The sequence below is a fragment of the Grammomys surdaster genome, unplaced genomic scaffold (genome assembly GCF_004785775.1).
Source record: "Grammomys surdaster isolate TR1022 unplaced genomic scaffold, NIH_TR_1.0 172, whole genome shotgun sequence".
Lineage (NCBI taxonomy): Eukaryota > Metazoa > Chordata > Mammalia > Rodentia > Muridae > Grammomys > Grammomys surdaster.
In genome coordinates, this window is record NW_021604620.1 from 5,507,001 (window position 1) to 5,515,896 (window position 8,896).

An 8,896-nucleotide genomic window follows, 5' to 3' on the forward strand; every position below is an offset into this window, starting at 1 on the left:
TTCCTTATATGTACCATGGCTCCTGTGTATATGTACACACACACACACACACACACACACACACACACACACACACAAAGTTTAAAACTACTTCTTTCTATGAATGAAAATGTAGCACTCTTTTATTGAGTGCTGTGTATAACCAGATTACACTATTCAGGAGACATCAGCGTGGTTAAGTACCAGAATATACTTGACGTTGCCCTTCTCCAAGGATGAAGAGCACAGTGGAGAGCCCAAGAGGATGGGAGCTGAGAGATAGGCCTCTGGAGTTTGAAACTTGACAGTCACTGGATGTCTTTGTGAAGAGGGAATCATTGAAAATGCACAGAGCTCCTTTATTCTCTGGTCAGCTAAGGTCAAAGGAGATTCTGAGCATTGGGAAGAAGGTTCATTTGGTGAAGGGCTCGCCTGACAGGCTTGAGGATCTGAGTTTGAGCCCCAGAATTCATGTAAAGAAATTCAGCCATGATGAGGAACACTAGCAATCCCAGTGCTAGGGACAGAAGCGGATCCTTAGGGTTCACTAGGTAGTTAGTATAGCCTAATTGGTGAGCTGCAGGCCCCAGTAAGAAACCTGTCTCAAACAAGTAAGGTGGAGAACAACAAGGAAGGACATCTAGTGGTTCTCTGGCACCCACATTCATGCACACATATACATTCCTATCTGTGCAAACACACACATAAACACACACACAGAAAGAGAGAGAGAGAGAGAGAGACAGAGGCAGAGACACAGAGAAAGACACACAAGAGAGAGATACAGAGACTCACACAGAGAAATTTCAAGTTGAGATGTCTGTTGTCTTATTTATGTGGTGACCACAAAGTCCAAGGAAAATGGTATCATGATGGCTGCGCATAGAATGCCCTCAGGGAGGGTCCAGAGCCAGCTGTTCTTGCAGATGTTATCTACGGCCATGGCAGCTGATCAGATGAGCTTAGCAGTCTGGCAGGAGAAAGAAAGGGTATCTTAAAACCAGGGGCAGTGGAGGCAGCATGAACTCATGATGCTGATTGAGAAAAAAAAATAAGGAAAATTCTTCTAATGAGACATGGCCAGTATCCATGGTGAGGAGGAGAAATCAAGGTGGTGGGAAGGGACACCCAGAGAGGAGCTTAAAGGTGACGTCAGGCAAGAGCAGTTCAGAACTGGGCACACAGGGAGCTGATGACTTCCCTAGGAAGATTTCTGTTGTGAGTTCCTTCATAACAGTGGCTGCTGGAGATCATAAAGAGGATTTTGTATATTTTATTTTTGGAGGTGAGGTGATGTCAGCCTTGCACTAGAGGCAGCCACAGACGTGTTTGTGAAAGAAGAAACAGAAACGACTACTTAATATTTATGGAAACACAATCAAATGAATGGAAGTAGCTGGGTGTTTTCTCCTCAGATATACTAGGCATTGGGTTTCCAGGACACAGCCATCTTTTATGTAAATCTCTTCCTCTCTTGCTAGAGGAGATGTCTGTTCATGCGTGCATGTATGAATGTGCGTGCCTGTGTATGGTATGTGAACACATCAAGATGTCAGGGGTGGATGTCTTTATCATGGCTTGGGAATGACTTCAGGACAGCCACATTGGAAAGCAGCAACACTTCTGGATCCACCTGATTGATTATGGATGCTTAATCCACAAATAAGTAGAGCTAGAAATAGAAGAAAAAAATCATTGAAAATGTAGTGTGCAGAGCTGGCTCAGCAGCTAAGAAGGGCTGTTGCTCTTGGACCCAGCACCACACCTGGGTGCTCAGACATGTAACTAACTCCGGGAAGTCTGACTCCTCTCCTGGTCTCTGTCAACCTGCATGCACATGGTACACATACACACACCCCACACATACACACACCACACACTCACACACATAATACACTTACACTTGTACGTAATTTTAAAAATATAATGTAGTATCTAAATTTAAATTCTCATGGAATGTTTTACTTATTTTCTGATAATTAATTGACCAAAGGGACTTCATCAGCCTCTTATCACAATTCTACTTTTACAACAGTAGATTCATCTCAGAGATTTCAAGTCACGGAGAGTACTTTCAGCTCTTCTATTCCAGCCCATGGCTCTTTAATGCAACCGTGAAGTAAGTACAAAGACACTGGAATCAAAGCCCTGAATCTGCATTCCGACTCAGCTATAACACTGCCATGTGTGTCTCATAGTAACCACAGAACCTGGCTTATGGCTGCTTTCTTATCGGTAACGGCTTCTATTGTTTGTGGATGTTTTGTTTCTTATACACAAATGTGGGGTTCATGTCATCCATGTTTATTAAGTATAATTGGGATTCAAGAGAGAAGATCTCCCCTTCAGAGGTCATCTTACTTACCCATTGCAGGACTGGTGGTTTTGAATTGTCTTTATTCTTTCACATCTGTGATGTCAGCATTAACTGCCAACTAGACACACATAGACTCACTCAAGAAGGAAGTCTCAATGAGAGATTATCTAGATTAGTTGGCCTTAGGCATATCCACGAGGGATTTTTCTCTCAATTGGATTCATTAAGCTGGGAAGACTCAGCCCACTGTGGGTGGTACCATTCCCTGGGTCTGGATCTTTGTCTGAGGGTAGAGGAAGTGGGCAGAATCCTGAGCATGCTTGGGTTCTCTCTGCTCTCCACTGTGGATGTGATCAGCTGCTTCAAGTTCCTGCCTTGGCTTCTGTGTGAGGATGGACAGTCACCTGAGGCTGTGAACCAAATTTGCCCTTTGTCTCCTGAGTTGCTTATGTTGTGGTGTTTAGTTACAGCTATAGCTAGGACAACACCCATTGCTTTACTGTCCTTGTATCTTAAGGCTCACTGTGCTTAGCACCAGCCTTCTCTCCAGAGTCCTCTCATTCCAGTGTTGTTCCTTTGAAGGGACATTGGTTTTGTATTGTGTGGTTTTCTATTTCTTAATTTGTAGAATGGCGGAAAGATCAGGGACCTTGTATTTACTCTCTTGTTGCCCAGTGATGTAAAGGAGAGGCACTACACTGTTTTCTTAAACCAAAGCTCCATTGCTGATTCCTTTTCAGTGCTGCACTTCAGGGTGGTGTGAGGAACAGGGGCTCGGATTGTTTCTGGCTTAATAGAAGGCACACGGATCTGATGGTGATTATCTAGTCCTTTGTAAGGGCTGTGTTCTATTGAACTTCCACAACACAGAGCACTGTGATCCCAGATCAATGCTGGATTTTCCCCTACACATCAGTCAAGCAATTTGGCAATACATTTATCAGTGGGCACCAGATAAGTGTCCTCCAATTCAGTTTTGGACATGGCCACTGTAAGATATTGATGTCATCAGTTCAAGCAGGTGGAGGACTCGGTCCCACAAGGCTGTCTCTACTTGAGATGGCAGGTACAAGGACTCTGTCAAGTTTGTACCCTTACTTTCAGCTAGCCAACTGGAAATCATCACTGTCCCATCTCTGCCCTTGAGTTTGGTTGGTTACTCAGACTCTCTCCAGTGTTCGTCTTGGGCTTGTGGTTACCATGCCACAAAGGCACAATTGACTAAATCCTTTGCCATTAACATTCAATATAACCTGTAGTTCCTTCTTCCTCCCCACAGGTTGGGTAATGGTGCTGAAAGTCCCTATCTTCCCATCATGCTTTGGTCTATCAAGTGAGTAGCTCTCAACTTGAAGCTTCTAGGGACTTCTAGCCATCAACCCTCTCCTTAACGCCTCTGTTTGGGTTCCAAGATTCTCTGGAGCTCTATGAAGTTTCTCAATCTCTAGCTTCGTCCCTCCAGCTTACTCCTTCTCTCATACTCAATGTATTTATCAAACAGTCACAGGACATCTGTCTCTGAAGTAGGGGAGGAGCCTGGGATGTGATCTCCTAAGTGCAGAACTTTGCCTTTGTTTGAACATTGGATGCTAGAATGCTTTGGATTTTGCCCTACCAAGTCTCCCTGGCTACATTTCTATCCAAATGCTTCTGTCTAGTTTTTCCCTTTAACAGTAATTAAGCCACACTCTTAGAATTGATTCCCAGATCACCTGAATCACTTTGTCTATAACTTTATCTCTAGAAAACACTCCAGTAGATAATTCCAAGAGTTTATTGGAAGAGTTGAGTTACTTTTATGAGAGATTTGATTTTTAAAATTTATTTATTTTATTATTAATAATAATTAATATTGTTTATGTATTTATTTATTTCCTTTAGATTTGGACTTATTTGTGATTACATACATTGCATGGGCAACCACATGTTTAGCACAGTCTCTAGGGAGCCTTCTTTCTCTGTCATCTTTACCTGTCTCAGATTGCATAAGCTCCCAGGAGGCAAGTACCATCTTTTCATAATGCATTGTGCAGTCTGTACACAAATGAGCAATTAATTCACTGAACACTGACACCGGGACACTACACAAAGGAACAACGGTATCATAAGTGATTTAATGTACCAGTTTTCTTCAGTTTCCCCACTAATAAAAGCTGTCATTTGAAAAGAGATAATACACAAAGTACAGTCTTGCTTAAATTGAAATTATTATGAGAAGATTAGTCTTAGTTATTTCTGTATATCTCTACACAATGCCACTGTCAGAAGCATCTAGAAGGCTTTCTTTAAGTGGTTCTTACAAGGTTAAAGGGCCAAGAAACAACTGTAGTATCAACAGAAGGCAAAGGACCCACACTTGACCTGGGTCAGGGGTTGACAAACATTTTGTGTAAAAGGCCAAATGGTAAAACTGTTCCAACTCTGAGTGCCATATGGTCACCACCCAACCCTTTAGTCTGCTCTTACAATGTGGAGGTAACTATAGAACACACATGAGCAAATCATAGCTGCGTCTTAATAAAACTTTATTTACAAAACAGCCACCAATCTAGCATGCAGGCTGTCGATTCCAACACCTGATAAATGATCACCCTATACTTATTTCTCTTGAACTGATTCTTCAGTTCTTTGTAAACATAAACCAAGGGCAGGGGAAACCACAGGTCCAAAGTGAAGATAAAGGCTGAGACCTTTGACGGCCTTCTGGGTGAGAATGCTTACTTGTGCAAGCATAAGGACCTGAGTTGGAATTCTCAGCACTCACATATAAGCTACACACATCTGCAACCTCTGCACCAGGGATGGTGGAATCACTGGAGCTCGATCACTGCCAGCCTGGTTTCAGGTTTAATGAGGGACCTCATCTTGCAAGAACACAGGGGAGAGTGGGATCTAGGTATCCTCTTCTGACCTCCATGCACACCACAGCACAAGTATGTAAATACATACCCTACCCCATAGTGCATGCATGAACATGCACACACACACACACACACACACACACACACACACACACACAGAGAGAGAGAGACAGAGAGAGAGAGAGAGAGAGACAGAGAGAGAGAGAGAGAGAAACACATGCACATACATATGTACCCTACCCCATAGCGCATGCATACACACACATACCACCACCACCACCACCACCAACAACAACCAGACGTTAGATGCAATCCCTATGGTTGTAAGCTGCACACAGCCCTGTAGCATTCAGCCCGTTGGCTTTGTTCTGTTGGGAACAGAGGAGCACTGTGTTCCCCATGGAGGTATAGTCAGTATTAATTTTATTGGGCATAACAGGATGCCCAGCATGCAGTCACAGGGTTGTCAATGGCAACACTGTAGTTCATCTGAGTATCAAAGCGTATCAAAGTAGACCAAATGTGAAAGTTTGGTGCTGGGTGGATCTTGGCCATGGAAGGTGATTAGAAGAACTGGAGCCTGCCTCTCTTCTGAGGGGTAAGAGAATCCAGACCATGCTGTCAGTCACACTTCCTCTGTCCTCCATCGTAGGCCTGCCTGGTCCCTGTGAGATGCTTTTATCATGTGTCTGTTCTCACCGAGCTGCAGTCACTTGAGTTTCACACATAAGCAGATTTAGCTTCTCTCTGTGCCAAACATACAGAAGTCATTACTAGGTAGACATCGCCTATCAGGCTCCATAGAACATTCCTTTTAAAAGGAGCCATTCGGGAGTTTGTTTGGAGTGGAGTCTTTAGTAGCTCTTTTGGTAGAGAGAGGACTGCAGTGGGCAGAGCATGTCAGTCCTCAGGTCGCTGGTTCAATTCTGGCTCAAAGGATTCCATATAATCATTTGGGAGCAGAAACAGTAGCTCAGTTGGGAGAATGCTTCCCCTGCACGTGTAAGGCCCTGGACTTGACTCCTATACAATGTATACACAACGTAATACAATGTAAGTCACATAAATGGGAAGAGTGGAGCAAGTCGGAGGCTAGCCTGGGCTATATGAGACTGTGATGTGTGCACCCGTGGGGGCACATGCACTCGCATGCGTGTGTGCGCACACACACACACACACACACACACGTACACACACATGCACGAGCATGAGCACCTCCCAGGTTTGTTTACCCTGCTGTGTTCTGTGCATCTGTGCTTTGGAAGGAACAGTAAACTGTAGAGTAGGGAGGTATTGAGAAAACCCCAGAGAATTTAGTCAAGAAAATCCAGGGCGCTTTAGGACCTTTTAGGAAAGGGACTTTGGCCAAATTTTCAGAGCAGGTAAGGATTTCTGGGAGAAGTTATGTTCAGAGGTGACACAGGAAAGGGGGAAGGTGGGGCTGGGGCATAGCAAGACCATTCCCTTTTGCAGAACATTAATAGATGGTCTTTAGTTCTCACCAAACTTACCGGAAATGCATGGATACCATCACAAGTATTTTCCAGGTGAATCTCCTAAGATAAAGAGGGTTTTAAGGACTCAAAGGAGAATGGCAAGCCTTGAATGGGGTTAGGAAAAGACTTCACAGCCATTTACCTAGGAAGTTGGCTCCCCAGGCACATTCACACATGGCTGGTGGATAGTGTATTTGAGAAGTCAGGTTCAGCCTTGGTTCCCCCACTGCGGGCCTAAAGTTCTGTTGAACAGAGCAGCTGCACTGGGGTGTCTACAGAAAGGCACTCTACATCCATACTAGGCTAGCAATCAACTCAGTGGCATGTGTTTGTCTGGACTCAAGCTTCTTAGATTGTAGGTCACCACATGACTTAATATGGGAGGCACAAAAAAATCAGCATCAGCAGCAGAAGTCTCAAAACCCAAGTATTCACTCAGAATAAGTGCATGTTTCTGATGGTCCTTACCTGGGCTCTAGAGGTCATCTCCACTGCAGCCTAGCTTCTGAGCACACGAGCGTGACCTGCACTGTGTACGATGTAATGTCAACTTCCCGGGACCCTCCCTGTCTACACTAGGATTTTTTGTAATGTCAACTTCAGGATCCTCCCTGTCTGCACTGGGTTTTTTTGTAATGTCAATTTCCTGGGACCCTCCCTGTCCGCACTATGGTTTTTGACTGTCTTGATCTTATGCAAGCCATGGGCACGTACCACTGAATCGTCATCTCCAGCAAATACTGTTTAGGAGGGCAGTAACTCTAAGCTGTATCATGTTGGTGCTGGGAACTGAACCTGGGTCCTCTGAAAGAGCCTCAGGAGCCCTTGACCCGCGAGCCAGCGAGCCAGCCTCCATTGTATGTTGTATATCACGCTCTTAAGTTGCTCTGTGAGGAAGGTGCACAAGGGCTATAACCTGCAGTGAACAACTGAGGGATCAGGGTGCTGGGGACTTGCTGCCTACACTGTGTTCTGGGATTGATTCTAGCTTTTGTACTTTTCTAGTGGACCAGAAAAGGAAGGCAACCTCTTTTCCTTAAGGGAAACCAGCCTGAAATCAGAAATCACAACCTTCTTTATTGTTCAGAAAGCTTACCCTCCATGGGTCATACTAATGAGGTTTTACTGCTTAGAAAGTAAGGGCACTTATGAAGGATTGGAGAGAGCCCAGGAGGGACAGCATGAGAATCCATTTAGATACATATACATTACTTTTGTCCCGGTAATGTAACACCAGGAGCCAAATCAATAGTTGCAGTTTAACTACAACTATTGACAGGGATTAAGTAAGCATTGACCAAGTATAGATGCCTAACTGGGCCCTTATTCGCTATCACCAGAGAACACGGGGTTACCTTACTTTAAGAGGACTGAACCGAAATGGCTTTATTATGAATCATCTCAGTAAAATTCCTCGGCCATAGGTCTCAACAAACATACATGGTGTGATCTGCCTTTCTCTAGGCTTCAGAGAAGACAAAGACTGTAGCATCTGCTCTACCAACCTCTGGCCCAGGGATGTTGCTTTTGGTCCATGAATGTATTTCCTGATACATGGATATGTTTTCTGGCCAAAGGCTATGTCCTCTGGTCTATGTCCGTGGCCTCTCATACATGGCTGCTGCCTCTGGGCTATGGCTACCACCTTTATCATGAAATATCTGGGATGATTAATGGTTGGAGGTATTAGTGCCTATTGTTTTGGTACTCTAACTAAAGAAGCTGATTGGAGCAAGGCTTCTCATGCAAGTTTGGGGTAGAAAGATATTTAAAAGGAAGGTGATTGGCCTTCTGCTTCTGTCAATCTGGCCATAAATCAATTGAGAATGGTTTTTTCACTGTCATTTTCCTCTGGTTTTGAACTTGGATAATGAGCATTCCGAGTGAAGCCAATTCTCCGGGATCTTGTTAGAAAGAGGATGAAGATTTATGAAGGGGCTGAAAAACAAACCCATTTCATTTCTTCTTAGTGTCTGCTTGTCTTTCCCTTTCCCTTCCCAGACTTCAACCCCGATGAGTCTTAACTTTCCCCACATGGTGGATAGCATTTGGGAGATGAGAAGGCTCTAGCGTGTCTTGACCTACTTTCCAGTGTCGGCAGACTACATGTAAGAGGATGCTACTATGTGAAGTAGCAGATGAGAACATTCTGGAAGCAGGGTACATTGGTCTGATTAGCACCAAGTTTTCTAAGGACTCGTGGTGTCTATTGATGTCAGAGGTTTTTTTTTTTTTTTTTTTTT